Source organism: Ranitomeya imitator, chromosome 10 (assembly GCF_032444005.1).
Source record: "Ranitomeya imitator isolate aRanImi1 chromosome 10, aRanImi1.pri, whole genome shotgun sequence".
NCBI classification, from domain to species: Eukaryota; Metazoa; Chordata; class Amphibia; order Anura; family Dendrobatidae; genus Ranitomeya; species Ranitomeya imitator.
The window spans coordinates 18,575,719-18,594,125 of NC_091291.1; the positions used below are offsets into that span (position 1 = coordinate 18,575,719).

General features: G+C 41.4%; 1 protein-coding gene across 2 annotated transcripts in view; it reads left to right on the forward strand.

The window, feature by feature from the left end:
* Positions 1-12,325: 12,325 nt before the first annotated feature.
* The window catches only part of LOC138651047 (phospholipase A2 inhibitor and Ly6/PLAUR domain-containing protein-like), a 47,432-nt gene continuing 41,350 nt past the window's right edge, over positions 12,326-18,407 (forward strand). For both annotated transcript variants that reach the window (XM_069740986.1, XM_069740987.1), the window contains exon 1: positions 12,326-12,495. The gene's annotated coding sequence lies outside the window, so the exon portion shown is untranslated. The remainder of the gene's footprint in view (positions 12,496-18,407) is intronic.

The following is an 18,407-nucleotide window of genomic DNA, read 5'->3' on the forward strand; positions in this document are numbered from 1 at the left end:
GCTGCAGCGATACCGACAACGATCCGGATCGCTGCAGCGTCGCTGTTTGGTCGCTGGAGAGCTGTCACACAGACAGCTCTCCAGCGACCAAGGATCCCGAGGTCCCCGGTAACCAGGGTAAACATCGGGTAACTAAGCGCAGGGCTGCGCTTAGTAACCCGATGTTTACCCTGGTTACCATCCTAAAAAAACAAACAGTACATACTTACATTCAGCTGTCTGTCCCTTGCCGTCTGTTTGCTGCACTGACTGCTGGCCGCAAAGTGAAAGCAGAGCACACCACAGCCACAGCGGTGAGTCACCGCTGTGTGACTCACCGCTGTGCTGTGCTTTCACTTTCACTTTGCGGCCAGCAGTCAGTGCAGGAACCAGACAGCAAGGGACAGACAGCTGAATGTAAGTATGTACTGTTTGTTTTTTTACGATGGTAACCAGGGTAAACATCGGGTTACTAAGCGCGGCCCTGCGCTTAGTTACCCGATGTTTACCCTGGTTACCAGTGAAGACATCGCTGAATCGGTGTCACACACACCGATTCAGCGATGTCTGCGGGGAGTCCAGCGACGAAATAAAGTTCTGGACTTTCTTCCCCGACCAGCGACAGCACAGCAGGGGCCTGATCGCTGCTGCCTGTCACACTGGACGATATCGCTAGCGAGGACGCTGCAACGTCACGGATCGCTAGCGATATCGTCTAGTGTGACGGTACCTTTAAGTTGGGGTGGTATAAATAAGCTACTGCCAGAGTTGTCTATCAGGAGTTTGACAAAAAATACATATGGCTGGACTCTGGTGATGACTCACGCTTAGTCCTATTACTGGAGATAATGGGAGTCACTGCACATTGAATTAATAGAAGTGTCGGGAGAGGTTCCTTCTCACACACTTATTGTGTTTGCGGTAATATTGACTTTTTACATTAAGTAAATTAAAACGAAATCTTTTAATTAACATTAATTGCTTCTTAGGTTCTGGTTGCCAAATGGTAAATACATTGTTCCGCATGTTCTTGTAATACAGGAACTGAGATACCTCATCATCATCTTGTACAATACAATACAAAATGGAGAACAAAGGGTATATCCATCATTACGTCCATGATAGGTAATTAAAGGCAGAACTCTTTGTTAGGCCGTGTTAAAAATTCAATAGATAAAATTCCATAGAAAAAAAAGAGTAAGGTATGAACAGAGAAAGACCTCACGCATTTCGGACACACATGTTCTAAGTCATACTACAATTCCCTCTCTTGAATGACTCGATTTTACAACAAAGTAAGAGGAAATTACATTTGCGGTCCAAAATCTGGAGAATGAATGGCATAATTTAAAATAATAACTTAATGAATATACATGAGGTCAGAGCTAAAATTCATCTAATATTCACTACATACCAACGGCCAATCAGAGGCCGGCAGCCAATGATGTCGTTCTTGTGACTGGTGGTGCATGACAGTGACGTCATGCGCTTCCCATCGCTTGCTATAGAAGAGGACACCACATGGTGTTGGAGTGGGGGCAAGGTGAGTAGAATCTTTCATTTTGTTTTATGTAGTAAAAATCAGCGGAAAAATGGGGGACATATATACCAGGATGGGCCCAGGATATGGAACATATTTACCAGGATGGGCTCAGGATGTGGAACATATATACCAGGATGGGGGGCATACTGTATATACCAAGATGGGGACATATATACCAGGATGAGGGACATATATACCAGGAAGGGGCCCAGGATGGGGTACATACAGTACAGACCAAAAGTTTGGACACACCTTCTCATTTAAAGATTTTTCTGTATGTTCATGACTATGAAAATTGTAAATTCACACTGAAGGCATCAAAATTATAAATTAACACATGTGGAATTATATACTTAACAAAAAAGTGTGAAACAACTGAAATTATGTCTTACATTCTAGGTTCTTCAAAGTAGCCACCTTTTGCTTTGATGACTGCTTTGCACACTCTTGGCATTCTCTTGATGAGCTTCAAGAGGTAGTCACCGGGAATGGTCTTCCAACAATCTTGAAGGAGTTCCCAGAGATGCTTAGCACTTGTTGGCCCTTTTGCCTTCACTCTGCGGTCCAGCTCACCCCAAACCATCTCGATTGGGTTCAGGTCTGGTGACTGTGGAGGCCAGGTCATCTGGTGTAGCACCCCATCACTCTCCTTCTTGGTCAAATAGCCCTTACACAGCCTGGAGGTGTGTTTGGGGTCATTGTCCTGTTGAAAAATAAATGATGGTCCAACTAAACGCAAACCGGATGGAATAGCATGCCGCTGCAAGATGCTGTGGTAGCCATGCTGGTTCAGTATGCCTTCAATTTTGAATAAATCCCCAACAGTGTCACCAGCAAAGCCCCCCACACCATCACACCTCCTCCTCCATGCTTCATGGTGGGAACCAGGCATGTAGAGTCCATCCGTTCACCTTTTCTGCGTCGCACAAAGACACGGTGGTTGGAACCAAAGATCTCAAATTTGGACTCATCAGACCAAAGCACAGATCTCCACTGGTCTAATGTCCATTCCTTGTGCTCTTTAGCCCAAACAAGTCTCTTCTGCTTGTTGCCTGTCCTTAGCAGCGGTTTCCTAGCAGCTATTTTACCATGAAGGCCTGCTGCACAAAGTCTACTCTTAACAGTTGTTGTGACTACCTCTTGAAGCTCATCAAGAGAATGCCAAGAGTGTGCAAAGCAGTCATCAAAGCAAAAGGTGGCTACTTTGAAGAACCTAGAATATAAGACATAATTTCAGTTGTTTCACACTTTTTTGTTAAGTATATAATTCCACATGTGTTAATTCATAGTTTTGATACCTTCAGTGTGAATTTACAGTTTTCATAGTCATGAAAATACAGAAAAATCTTTATTTATACAGTGTGAGCACCTACATAGCCCCAATATGCAAAATGAGCCCTTGCATAGCCGCAATATAGAGTATGAGTCCCCACATATCATCCCTATATACAGTATGACCCCCCACATTGCTTCATATATACAGTGTGAGCCCCCACGTCACCACACCATATGCAATATGAGCCCCCACATAGCCTCTATATAAAGTATGAGCCCTCATAATACCTCCTTATATACAGTATTAACCTTCACATAGTTCTTAAATGCAGTATGAGCTACCACATAGCTTACTATATACAGTATAAGGTATGAGCCCTCACATAACCCCCTATATACAGTGTGAGCCCCCACATTTCACCCCATATACAGTATGAGCCCCCTCATTGCTTCTATATATACAATGTGAGCCTCATATAGCCTCTCTATATGTGATATGAGCCCCTCCATAGCCTCCTATATACATTATGTGCCCACACATAGCCTCCTATATAAAGTATGAACCCTCATAAAGCCTTCTAAATACAGTATGAGCCCTCACATGGCTTTTTCTATATACAGTAAAAGATCCCACATAGCTTCTTTCTATGCGACGTGAGCCCCCATATAGCCTCACTGCATATGTGAGCCCTCACATACCACCTATATACAGCGTGAGCCCCTACAGAGCTTCCTACATACAGTATGAGCCCTCACATAGCCTCCTATACAGTGTGAGCCCCCACATAGCTTCCTATATACAGTGTGAGCCCCCACATAGCTTCCTATATACAGTATGAGCCCTCACATAGCCTCCTATATACAGTGTGAGCCCCCACATAGCCTCCGATATACAGTGAGAGCCCCCACATAGCCTCCTATATACAGTATGAGCCCCCATATAGCCTCCTATATAGTGTGAGCCCCCACATAGCCTCCTACATACAGTAAGAGTGCCCATATAGCCTCCTATATATAATATGAGCACCCACATACCCTTCTTTATACACTTTATACACTTCTTTATACACTGTGAGCCCCCACATATTATCTCTACATACAGTGTGAACCCTCAAATAGCCCACTATATACAAAATGAGCCCTCCAATTTCCCACTATATGCAGTAAAAGCCCCTACATAGCCTCTTATATAAAGCATGAGCATCCATATAGCTCCTATAGACAATGGAGCGCACGATGGCAGCGCTCAAGCCATTATAGTGAGGGTAATCTGGCTATGGACCCTCCCGGAGTCACGTGGCCCCAGGCGGTAGCCCAGATTGCCTTTATAGTAATCTATGTTTGATGACATCATCCACCAATCACACAGTGCTGTTAAATACTTTATTAATAAGCAGTAGACGATTCACGGCACTAAAGCTGTTCATATGTTACTAATATTACTAAAATCATTATCAGGCTATGTTCACACTGAGTTTTTTGATGACCAGAAACCGCTTCAGAATACTTTTCCTTCTTTTGAGACCAAATTTTCAGAGATGTTTTACTTTTTTCAGAAGATTTTCCTTGGGAAGTATTGAAAAGTTTTGGAAGACTTTTTTCCTTCATTGTGTCGTTTATTTTTTTGCATTAATTTGATTGGACAGTGCCTGACTTGAAGAGTTTTCCTTCAGGATCTCCTTTAAAGAAGTGACATGAACTTTCATTTTTTTTTCTACCATACAGTTTTCAAACCAACAAAATAATGTTGAAACGTACGTCGGGGTCTGAGAGGAAGGCTTATGTGACACATTCTATTATTATGTAACTTTATCTCTTCACTATTGATATTATTTTTGTGCATTACATTGCACCAAAGCTCTATATATCTAACTCGCTGAATTGCATTATAGTTACCTTTGCGGATATTCATTATATCCATATACATCCCTGTTATCATCACTTCTTGGCAGCATTCTGCAATCTATTGTCTACCCTTTCTATTGTTTTCTTGCTTTAATTATTTTATGTCTCTCATTGGCCTCCCCCTGCTTTCATTGTAACTTGTTTTTATTTTTAACTTTTAGATTTTATTTTTTTACTGTGTAGTCGAGCATTTTAATAAAATATTTATTGCATGTATACTTTTGTCTAATTTGTGATTAAATTGGAGTAACACATATATTTTTCAAAGACTCTTCTGAAATTAATGCTAAAAAAACTCCTCATCTGAGCAGCAAATTGGATTTCCCATAATAAATTAATAAGAAGAGTTTTCGAAAAGGATTTTGAATGGATCCACTACAAATACTCTTCAAAAAACTGTGTGTGCACTTAGCCTTATGCTACTAAAGTTACTAATTCTAAATTGATTACATTCTAAATGGTCTTTGCTTTTTCACAGATGAAGTGATCTCTGTCAATTTCACGAACTCCTGGAACAGGCTTATATTCATATTTGCAGCCAAGTTCTGTAATGCAACCTTGTACAGACATCCCCACAGTCTGTCCATCTATAAAAAACAGTAAAAAAAAAAACTCCATTAAATGACTTAGTGAAGTAGGGTATGTCATAAAACTCCACAATAATAATCGTCTAGAAGTGTGAAGATTAATGTCGAATTAAAACCAGAATTGAACCAGAAGGGAACTGAAGGTAACTGGCCAGTCACTGTAAACAATGATTCTGTTTATTTTCACTCTCAGTCTCAACCCTATAATCCTTCACTTTCTGCTAACTCCCCTAATTCCTACAGTAAGGAACTGTTCATCTCGTCATCAATCCTCCCTATCCATCTCACCTCCTCCTCAGAACTGTTCCTCAACATACAATCCTCTGTCTCCAAGCACAGACAGCCACCTCATGTCCTCTCCTGCTCCACCTGCTAACACTTTCTCTGCTCCTTCTGACTGCTGGTGATATCTCTCCAAATCCTGATCCTCCTCACCACATCCTCACAGTCAGTTCTACCTCCCATCCACGCTCTATCACAAATTTCCGTAACCTCTCTAACCTTATACCCATTCGCCCAGCCCCCACCTCCCCAGTCCCACTAACAGGAGCTCTGTGGAACGCTCGCTCTATCTGCAACAAGCTTTCCTACATCCATGGTCTTTTTATTACTCACAAGCTTTCCTTCCTCGCCATCACCGAAACCTGGCTCACCCCTTCTGACACAGCCTCTCCTGCTGCACTTTCGTATGGTGGCTTCCAGCTTTCCTACACACCCCGCCCCAGCAGCAAGCAAGGTGGAGGAGTAGGTTTTCTCCTGTCAGACAACTGCTCCTTCACCCCAATCGTACTGCCACCCTCTGTTACCCTCACTTCCTTTGAGGTGCACTCTGTGCCCATCTACTCCCCCTCCAACCTTCAACTGGCTGTCATTTATCGCCCCCCCAGGGCCAGCCACCACCTTCTTTGACCACTTCACCACCTGGCTACTTCATTTCCTTTCTGCGGACATCCCCACTATCATCATGGGCGACTTCAACATCCCCATTGACAATTCCCTCTCAGCAGCCACTAAGCTTCTATCTCTCACTTCCTCCTTCGGCCTCACTCAATGGTCTTCTGCAGCCACTCACAAAGATGGTCACACATTGGACCTCATCTTATCCCGCCTCTGCTCCCTATCTAACCTCTCTAACTCACCTCTTCCTCTTTCTGACCACAATCTACTTACATTCTCTTCCCTCTCCACTCCTTGTCTACAATCCCCACCCTACAAACTTGCAAACCCTCGCACAAATCTTAAACACCTTGATCTACACTCACTCTCTGAATCCCTCCTCCCTCTCACAGACATAAGTTCCCTACACAATGCGGATGACGCTGCCGCTCTATATAACACCACAATAGCTGTAGCTTTGGAATCTCTTTCCCCTCTCACACATACCAAAGCTTGCAAAATCAACAGACAGCCCTGGCACACCAGCCTGACCAAAGAACTGATGCGAGCTTCCAGGGCTGCTGAGCGGAGATGGAAAAGATCCCACTCCAACGAGCACGTCATCGCATTCATACAGTCCCTCACTACTTTCAAGACCACACTCGCCACAGCAAAACAAACCTACTTCTCATCTCTCATATCCTCCCTGTCTCACAACCCTAAACAGTTATTCAACACCTTCAACTCTTTCCTCCGTCCCCCAGCACCTCCTCCCTCCCCACTCATCTCAGCTGAAGACTTTGCCTCATTTTTCAAGCAGAAGATTGAGAACATCAGAGACAGTTTTAGTCAACAACCTCCAGAGCCCTTCCTCCCAAATACCCAGCCCTCCACCTCCAAAACCAACTTCTCCACCATTACAGAAGATCAACTCTCCACTCTACTCTCAAGATCGCATCTCACCACCTGTGCACTTGACCTCATCCCAAACCTTGCCACAGTCTTCATCCCAACCCTAACCCATCTCTTCAACCTATCACTAACAACTGGTGTTTTCACCTCAAGGTTTAAACATGCCTCAATCACACCTATCCACAAAAAGACCTCTCTTGACCCATCCTCTGTATCTAGCTATCGCCCTATATCACTTCTCCCCTATGCCTCAAAACTACTGGAACAACACGTCCATCTTGAACTGTCCTCCCATCTATCTTCCTGCTCCCACTTCGACCGCTTACAATCAGTCTTCCGGTCACACCATTCCACTGAAACTGCCCTAACTAAGGTCACCAATGACCTATTAACCGCCAAGAGCAAGCGACACTACTCTATCCTCCTCCTCCTGGACCTGTCCTCTGCCTTTGACACAGTGGACCATTCCCTGCTGCTGCGGACCCTCTCATCCCTTGGCATCACAGACTTGGCACTATCCTGGATCTCATCATACTTAACTGACCGGACATTCAGCAACTCCCACTCACACACCACCTCCTCAGCTCTCCACCTATCTGTCGGAGTCCCGCAAGGTTCAGTTCTAGGGCCCCTGCTCTTCTCCATTTACACCTTTGGCCTGGGACAGCTCATAGAATCTCACGGTTTTCAGCATAATTTCTATGCTGACGACACACAGATCTACATCTCTGGACCAGATATCACCACTCTACTAACCAGAATCCCTCAATGTCTATCCGCTATTACATCCTTCTTCTCTGCTAGATTTCTAAAATTTAACATGGACAAAACAGAATTCATCGTCTTTCCCCCATCTCACGCGCCCCCCCCCAACGAACCTATCCATTACAGTAAATGGCTGCCCACTCTCCCCAGTCCCACAAGCTCGCTGTCTCGGGGTAATCCTTGACACTGATCTCCCCTTCAAACCGCATATCCAAGTCCTTTCCACTTCCTGCCGCCTTCAACTCAAAAATATTTCACGGATCCGTACATTCCTAAACCAAGAATCTGCAAAAACCCTAGTCCATGCCCTCATCATCTCCTGCCTCGATTACTGTAACCTCTTGCTCTGTGGCCTCCCCACTAACACTCTCGCAACCCTATTCTAAACTCAGCTGCCCGACTAATCCACCTGTCACCCCGCTATTGCCCGGCCTCTCTCCTCTGTCAATCCCTTTACTGGCTCCCCATCACCCAGAGACTCCAGTACAAAACCCTAACCATGACGTACAAAGCCATGCAAAACCTGTCTCCTCCATACATCTGTGACCTCATCTCCCAGTACTTTCCTGCTCGCAACCTACGATCCTCACAAGATCTCCTTCTCTACTCCCCTCTTATCTCCTCTTCCCACAATCGCATACAAGATTTCTCTCACGCATCACCCCTACTCTGGAACTCTCTACCACAACACATCAGACTCTCACCTACCATAGAAACCTTCAAAAAGAACCTGAAGACCTACCTCTTCCGGCAAGCCTACAACCTGCAGTAACCACCGATCAACCAAACCACTGCACGACCAGCTCTATCCTCACCTACTGTATTCTTACCCATCCCTTGTAGATTGTGAGCCCTCGCGGGCAGGGTCCTCTCTCCTGTACCAGTTGTGACTTAAGAAAAGAAAAAGTCTTACTCGACAGTTGAAGAGTTCCGCCATATCTAAAACACTCGGTTTCGGTTCTGCCGCAAACCATCTCTCCTTCAGCTGTACATCCTTTGGTAGTGTTGGTAAGAAAACAGCTTGGACACTTATATTTATTCAGTGGCAACGGATCCTCGCAAATTTCTTGTAAAAAAAAACAAATAATACATTAATAAGTCCTTAACAAGTAATTATTAATACATAAAAGAATTAAAGACATAAACAGTATCATAAATAACAAAATAAATAATCAAGGAAATTAATAAATAAGGTCTAAAGAAATGAAAAATGTAATGATTAATAGGTTGAAGGAGTGCTTGAAAAATGCGAAAATGGAAGCAAACAAAACAATGAATGAACAAATAAATGAAAAAAGTAAATAAATTAAGTAATTAATTTAAATAATTTGTTGAAATGACATAAATAGATCCATGCATTGAAATACTAGTGGAGTATCTAAATATGACACGACTACATATGGTGCACACAACAAAATGATTTCCACCATGTTCCTGCAATCTGCATTACATGTATGTAAAGCCTCAATCAGAAGTCCCTTCTTCACGTATGTGTTCTACCATGGTTTTCAAAGATAGAACAAGTGCGCGTTAGTTTATATGGCAGTGTTCCCCAACCCCAGTCCTCAAGGCCCAAAAATAGATCACGTTTTCTGGTTTTCCTTAGTACTCCACAATATTACTTAGTTAATACTAAGGGAATCCTGAAAACACAACCTGTTGGTGGTCTTTGAGGACTTGGGTTGAGGAACACTGGTCTACGTTCCTGTTAACATGATTTTTTTTGCAGTTTTTTCAGTCTAGGAAGACTTCTGTGAACTAAGTAGTGAAGTAATCTAAAACTTAATTCTGTTTTGCCGTATGGAAGAATAGAAGAGAGCAATATTCAGGAAAGCTGATTATTAGTCAAAGCTTTTCGAAGTTCCAGACTTCTTTATCAAGACAAACTACAGTGACACTGTGGTTCGTCCTGATGAAGAAGCTTGGAACTTTGGTCTCCCCATTGTGACTTGGATAAAACCTTATTTTCCCTTTATTTTTACTCAAGATTTTCCTTATGATTAAGTACAGCAGTAACATGAACATGTTCCCTATCTAGCGGTTGACTTCACATGCCCTACATTCATTTTCTGAGAACAGATGAGGTCTCGTGAATAGGCATGAGCAAATAAATTTTTAGTGGAACTGAATTTTGCTTTTATTTTACAAAAATCTGCTTTCTCCACTGGCAGTCATTTTTCTGAACCATTATGAATTGCCAAAAGGTTAAAAAATAAAAAAGAAAATATTAAATCCACCTCACCACTTACCATTTTGGCCCCTTCTCTATTCATCCGTCCTGTCATCTTCTGATCCCCACCGCTCATGATGAAGTCTTCGGTTCTCTCGCACTGTGAAGGATTTCAGGGTGTCCAAAAGGGTTATGAGCAAGTGCAAATGCTGCTAGCCTCTCACGCTTCCATGCAGAAACCTCCCAGACGCCATGAATCCCAAAGTCCAGAACAGTGCGAGAAGACCAAAGATTCCAACATGAGGGTATCAGAAGATGCGATGAGGACGTGATGAGTGATGGTGAGTTGCGGAAGGGCCAAGGTGAGCGATAAGATGGGTATAACAAAATTCCTTTCTATTCAAATATTACCTTCATTATGCTCTGGGGTCTTGAGGGATCTTAGAGTATAATTAAGGACATTCAATTTGTAAAGAATAACTCGAATTTCCCAGGAAAACTAGTGAGAACTTTGACTTATGCTCTCACTCTTGACCCAAACTCAACTGCCTCCTATGTGTTTAAGAGGCTGTTGAGCTTTGTTCAGGAGAGCTCTGGCCAGCATGGACATTGTGGTCTGCACTTACAATATTTCTATATAGCCGACTCCACATAGCTGACATTAATAGTTTGAGTACAGACCACAATGTCCGTGCCGGCCATGACTGTCCTGAACAAAACTCAACGACCTCAAACCGATCAGAAGGCCTCGATCAGCTGTCATTCTCAATGGCAGGATATTATTTGGAAAATGACTCGAAAAATGTATTGGTAAATATAGAAACTGGGAGAAAGAAGAGAAAATAGAGAAATATTTATACTCACTTTTGAAATTCAGATCAGCATTGCTACGTTCTCAGTCTCCACATTCATTACTGACTCGCAGCTGGAATCCATGGATGTTGGATGCAGAGTAGCAGACACCGCAAAGCTCTTCTATCGCGCAGGTTTTCTGTATTGTGTTGAATTCTACACCCTCTTAAATTAAATGTATAAAAGTTGATTTAAAGAATAATTCATTTAAAGGCTTCATAAATAAATTGTATGTGGGGATATATAATAAATATATGTGAATAAAGTCAATCTGCTATGATGTCTCCCATACACTGCACACAAAGACATGAGTGATTCCTACTCTACTGTATCTGTGGTCTGAAACAGCAGCAGCATTAGTAACATCATGGAGCAGAACTGAACAAAGTAGCTGTGAATCCAGCATAAATGTACGTCTGATTGGCTCTAGACTTGTTCTGCAGCACGAAAATTACCCCAACCACCCAACCAATGTCGTTAAGAACTATTTTAAGTGTAAAGAAGAAAAATAAGCGATTACTACTCTATTGTATCTGTGATCTGAAACAACAACAGCATTGGTAACATTATAGAGCAGAACTGAACAGAGTAGCTGTGAATCCAGCATAAATATATGTCTGATTGGCTCTAGATTTGTTCTGCAAAGAACAAAAATTCCTGGAAGTGATGATATGTGTTATGATCTGGTGATTAAGGAGCGACATGCGTCTAGCTCTGAGCAGGTGGCAACTATACTGACCGCAGTCCCTAAGCTCAACACAACACTAGAAGTAGCCGTGGAATGCTCCTAACTCTACCTAGGCATCTCGTCACAGCCTAAGAGCTAACTACCCCTAAAGATAGAAGCAGGAAAACTATCTTGCCTCAGAGTAAATCCCCAAAGGATAGATTAGCCCCCCACAAATAATGACTGTGAGAGGAGAAGGAAATGACATACGTAGTATGAAACAAGATTTAGCACAGGAGGCCACTTCTAGCTAGATAGAAAATAGTACATGACAGAACGCTGTGCGGTCAGTAATAAAAACTAGAAAAAGTCCACCGCAGAGAAATGCAAAAATCTCCACACCTGACTAAAGGTGTGGAGGGCAAACTCTGCTGCCCAGAGCTTCCAGCTTAGCTGAATAGATCCATACTGAAAAGCTGGACAAATGAACAAAAACAAGAAGGTGCTGAACAACAAGTCCACAACAAGAGAACCGCAAAAGCACAAGCAAGGACTTAGCTTTGATGAACTGGTCAGAGTGTCAGGAAAGTCCTAAGAGCAATGACTCCAGGCAGGAACAATTGACAACTGGCATTGAATGAAGGATAAGGCCAGACTAATATAGCCGAGCCAGAAAGACGATCAGTGAAAACAGCTGCTGAAGCTAAATCCAAGAAGCAGCCATACCACTAAAAACCACAGGAGGGAGCCAAAGAGCGGAATTCACAACAGATATGGCCCTACAGAGCCCTGATCTCACATCATCCAGTCTGTCTGGGATCACATGAAGAGACAGCAGGATCAGAACAAGCCTCATACACAGAAGATCTGGGGTCTGTTCTCCAAGAAATTTGGAACAATCTCCCTGCTGAGCTCCTCCAAAATCTGTATGCAAGTGCAAGAGTATCTAAACGACCTGAAGAAGGTAAAGAGCAGCCATCAAATATTGATTTGATTTAGATTTATCTTTTGTGAATTTACATTTTATTAATTCATGAAATTAAACAATTAGCACTTCTAATTTTGGAAGCATTCTTTGCAATTTTTTTCAACACCTGCCTAACATTTTTGTAAAATAGGGTACATTCTTTTAGTTTGTTAATAGATTTTAGAGTGAGCCACTGATGCTCTATTATATAACCATGACGTATTTTGTAGAAGTCACACTTACTGCATTTACAATATTCAGAAGTCGTCATACACTTAGATCCAGGGCAGTCAATTTCTTTTTCGTTGCAACATTGCATGTAGTCATTAACCCAGCATCTTTTGCATTTGATGCCATGAGCTGAAACAGAGGTAACATTTTTAGACAAAAGGGTAGATAATAGATAACAGATAATAGATACAGATGATAGAGAGATAGATCAATAGATAGTTAGATAATAAATAGAATAGATAGATAGATAATAGATCGATAGATAGATAATAGCTAGATAATAGATAGATAATGGATAGGTAGATAATAGATAATGATAGATAATAGATAGAGAGATAATAGATAGATACATAGATAATAAATAGATAATAGATAGATAATAGATAGATATACAATAGATAAATCGATAATAAATAGATGGATAGATAATAGATAATAAATCGATAGATAGATAGATAGATAGATAATAGATAGATAATAGTTAGATAATAGATAGATGATAGATAATAGATAGATAATATATAGATGGATAATATATAAATGGATAGATAATAGATAGATAATAAATAGATAATAGATAGATAGATAGATAAATAGATAGATAGATAGATAATACATAGATAATAGATAGATAATATATAGATGGATAATGGATAGATAGATAGATAGATAATAAATAGATAATAGATAGATAATAGGTAGATAGATATGTGATAGATAGATGATAGATAATCTACTATATAATTGTCTAAGGGTCACTTCCGTCTGTCTAACTGCCGCGGCATAATGTGGTGTAACCCAGTCTGTTAGCGCTGCCATTAACCCTCTGTTTGACCAGCTTTTTACTATTGATGCTGCCTATGCAGCATCAATAGTAAAAACATATAATGTTAAAAATAATAAAAAAAGTAAAAAAAATCATTATATACTCACCCTCCGATGGCCCCCGGATCTAGCCCAGGCCTTTCCCACTCCTTGCGCGCTGCTTCGGTCCCCAGAATGCATTGCGGCAATGACCGGAGATGATGTAGCGGTCTCGCGAGGCCGCTACATCATCACATGTTATTGCCGCTTGGGACCGCACGAGGAGCGGGAAAGGCTTGGGCTGGATCCGGGGGCCGTCGGAGGGTGAGTATATAACTATTTTTTTTAATTCTTTTTTTAAACAGGGATATGGTGCCCACATTGCTATATACTGTGTGGGCTGTGTTATATTCTACGTGGGCAGTGTAATATACTGCGTGGGCTGTGTTATATACTACATCGGCTGTGCAATATAATACGTGGCTGTGCTATATACTACGTGGGCTGTGTAATATTCTATGTGGCTATGCTATATACTGCGTGGGCTGTGCTATATACTGCGTGGGCTGTGTTATATACTGCGTCAGCTCTGCAATATAATGTGTCGGCTGTGCAATATACTATGTGGCTGTGCTATATACTACTTGGGCTGTGCTATATACTACGTGGCTGTGCAATGTACTACGTGGCTGTGCAATATGCTAGGTGGCTGTGCAATATACTTCGTGGCTGTGCAATATACTACGTGGGCTGTGTAATATATTACGTGGCTGTAATATACTGCATGGGCTGTGCTTTATACTGCGTGGGCTGTGTTATATACTGCGTCGGCTGTGCAGTATACTACATGGCTGTGCTATATACTATGTGGGCTGTGTAATATACCACGTGGCTGTGTTATATACTACATGGGCTGTGCCATATACTATGTGGACTGTGCAATATACATTGTGGACTGTGCAATATACTACATGGACTGTGCAATATACTACATGGCTGTGCAATATACCACGTGGCTGTGTTATACACTACGTGGGCTGTGCCATATACTATGTGGACTATGCAATATACATTGTGGACTGTGCAATATACTACGTGGACTGTGCAATATACTACATGGCTGTGCAATATACCACGTGACTGTGCTATATACTACTTGGCTGTGCTATATACTATGTGGGACTACGTGGCTGTGTTATATACTGCATGAGCTGTGTTATATACTACGTCGCTGTGCTATATACTACATGGGCTGTGTAATATACTACATGGCTGTGTAATATACTGCATGGGCTGTGCAATATACTATGTGGCTGTGCTATATACTACGTGGCTGTGCAATATACTACATGGCTGTGCAATATACTATGTGGCTGTGCTATATACTACGTGGCTGTGCAATATACTATGTGTGCTGTGCAATATACTACGTGAGCTGTGCCATATACTATCTGGCTGTGCAATATACTATGTGGCTGTGCAATATATTACGTGGGCTGTGCAATATACTACGTGGCTGTCCAATATACTACGTGGCTGTGCAATATACTATGTGGCTGTGCAATATACTACATGGGCTGTGCAATATACTACATGGGCTGTGCAATATACTACATGGGCTGTGCAATATACTATGTGGGCTGTGTTATACACTACGTGGCTGTGTTATACACTACGTGGGCTGTGTTATGTACTCCGTGGGCTGTTATATACTATGTGGGCGTGTAATATACTACGTGGCTGTGCAATATACTACGTGGGCTGTGCAATATGCTACGTGGGCTGTGCTATATACTACGTGGCTGTGTTATACACTACGTGGGCTGTGTTATATACTGCGTGGGCTGTGTTATATACTGCGTGGGCTGTGTTATATGCTATGTGGGCTGTTATATACTACGTGAGCTGTGTTATATACTACGTCGCTGTGTTATATGCTATGTGGGCTGCTATATACTACGTGGCTGTGCTATATACTACATGGCTGTGCTATATACTACGTGGCCGGCCGCGAACAATCAGCCACAGGCACACTCCGGCCGCAAAGATTTGAACCGCACTTCGCCAATTAGTCGCGGCCAGCCGAATTCTGTGTATTCATTGTATTATTCTAAAATCTTCATAAATAAACTACATATGTATTCTAGAATACCCGATGCATTAGAATCGGGCCACCATCTTGTAGACAGATAATAGCGAGATAGAGAATAGCTACATAGATAATAGCTACATAGATATGTGATAGATAGATAATAGATAGATAATAAATAAATAGATAGATGATAGATAGATAATAGATAGATAGATAATAGATAGATAAATAGATAGATAGATCGATAGATAGATAGATAGATAGATAATAGATAGATAATAGATAGATCAGCATCTACATTGCTAGTAGAGATATTCAAAACTATTCCAACCACCCTGGACTGGTATTTAGTTCAGTTGTTGAAGGCAGTTGGACCAGGGCAATGTTCAGTTGCGCCTAGTAATCAGCAAAGGCAGCCAAGATGCCGGGCAAAAATTTGTCGGTGCAGAAGTGAACATTGCCCTGATCCAACTGCTACGGAGAATCCAAATGGATCCCGCTTGAGAGTAATTTGAATAATTTTGATAACCTCTAATAGATATACAGTTGGTTTCAGTAGAGTATACACATACATCAGCAAATTCCCTTGGATATATTGTTCGTTAAATCTGAACTATGTTGTTGGCTTTAAAAAAATTGCAGTATGACCACCATGGGTCATAGGTTTCCCCTTTGGGAAGGGCATGATTTACCATGGTGGACAGATCTATCGGTGTATATAGCTGCATTTTTATTGGCTACACAATGGCCCAAATTAATCAAAATCATAATCAAATCTTGCATAAAACATTGAAAAATTGCAAAATTTTTGAGTAGCGCAATGTTCTGAAACATATTTCAACTTGCCATGTTTGCATCTGTTTAGGCTCGTTTTGCCAAAATAGGTGTAGCTGGTGGGGGAAGGGAGAACACTCGTCTAATTCAACATAAATTGTGGTGTAACTTAATGACTGGAGTAAGTTTTTTGATGAAGTGCACAGAGTAGCTGCCACCTTTAAGACGCGCTTGGTTCTTCAAGCGGCGTGCACCTCTTAATAAATCAGGTGTCTCAGGTTCTACTATGCCCCCTCATATATACCGGCATAAGCAACACCGGTCTTGATGAATTGGGGCCAATTTGTCACATTTTACTATAGGAAATATACTTTATAAAGGAATCTAACAAAATCAAATCTGTAGAGTCTATAACTAATATAGAATGGGTGTCTATCGGTAAAATGAGTAATGGGAGGCTAATGGTGATTGTGGTGGAGGATTAGATGGCTACATGTCACTATACATGAGTAGCCAGCTAACTTTATTCTATTTCTAAGGCTTTTAGAAAAATCTTTAGGGCTATTTTGCAAAATATCATAAAATTATGTACTTATTAGTCTATGGAACAACTCACCAGCACCAATAAGAGCAATGAAGAAAAGAGTCAAGTAAGTTTTCATTTTCACGGACTTACTCTTGGTCTTTGGGTTCTCTCCTGTCCTTCTCATCCTTATATATAGCATGCTACTAATCTCCATCATTTGATGTGATGCTTTGGGGAAAAAACAACATTATGTCCCAACCAAACCTCATTAGTGAAGAAACTGGTGATGTGCCCGGATACCTGGGAGGCTTAGATGCCAAATATTTGACATTTGGACCAAAGTAACTTTGGCACTGTAGACAGATAAAAATATGTTAATATTTAGAATTCAGATTAGTCCACAAGCTAATTAGATAATGATCATTTGAGCGTTTTTTTTCATTTACTTTGGGTTAAACCTTATATTTTGTTTATGAAAATTGTGTTTTGGAGCATTAATTATTAATCATTTCTTTCCAATTAGTGGCCATCAAGATAGAGATGGCTTCAATTTTGCCATTAGATCAGTCTTTTCTCCTCTTGAAGGACTTTCCACTAGACACTGGAACATGGCTCTGGTCATGCTGGCTTATTGGGGCTAAGGATATGTATTTGATTCAGGATATCCAAAATGAATCCATATATACAAAATGCATTATGAATCAAAGAGACTGATGATGTGTCTATGTGCTAGAAATCATACCTGTCATTAGCTTTATAGAACACTTATATGGACTTTGATATGATAGCGTGTCCACTTTATATTAATAAAGAGTTAAGTAATGCTTAGGAAAAGAACAGAATCATAAAGCCAATGAATATTGACTACAGTCCTCCCGAGTGTGGAGAAATTAGGGGGTTTTACTAATGATCAGTATGATAAGTGATAATCTTTAAAAGGATGTACCTTTTCCAGAATAAATCAGATTTTCTGCTTGTGACTGTGTGTTCAATCCCTAGTAGTTTTTCTCCGTGTACATTTAAATCTCTCTGATATACAATTTGGCAACAAACAATTAAGATGATCACACAGCTTTAGTGTGACTCTAATAATATATTATGCACATGGAGGACCAAAGTCCGTTCATCTCTGGGACACAGAACCCGTCTCCTTCCTGAGCGGTATGATGGCTAGACATTCCCATCTTGTTTGTACTTGCGTATAATTGTTTGTAAAGATGAAAGCGGAACCTTCAGGTATCTTGAAATTGTACCCAAGGATGAGCCAGTCTTGTGCCCATGGATGAGCCAGACTTGTACCCAAGGATGAGCCAGACTTGTACCCAAGGATGAGCCAGACTTGTACCCAAGGATGATCCAGACTTGTACCCAAGGATGAGCCAGACTTGTACCCAAGGATGAGTCAGACTTGTACCCAAGGATGAGCCAGACTTGTACCCAAGGATGAGCCAGACTTGTACCCAAGGATGAGCCAGACTTGTA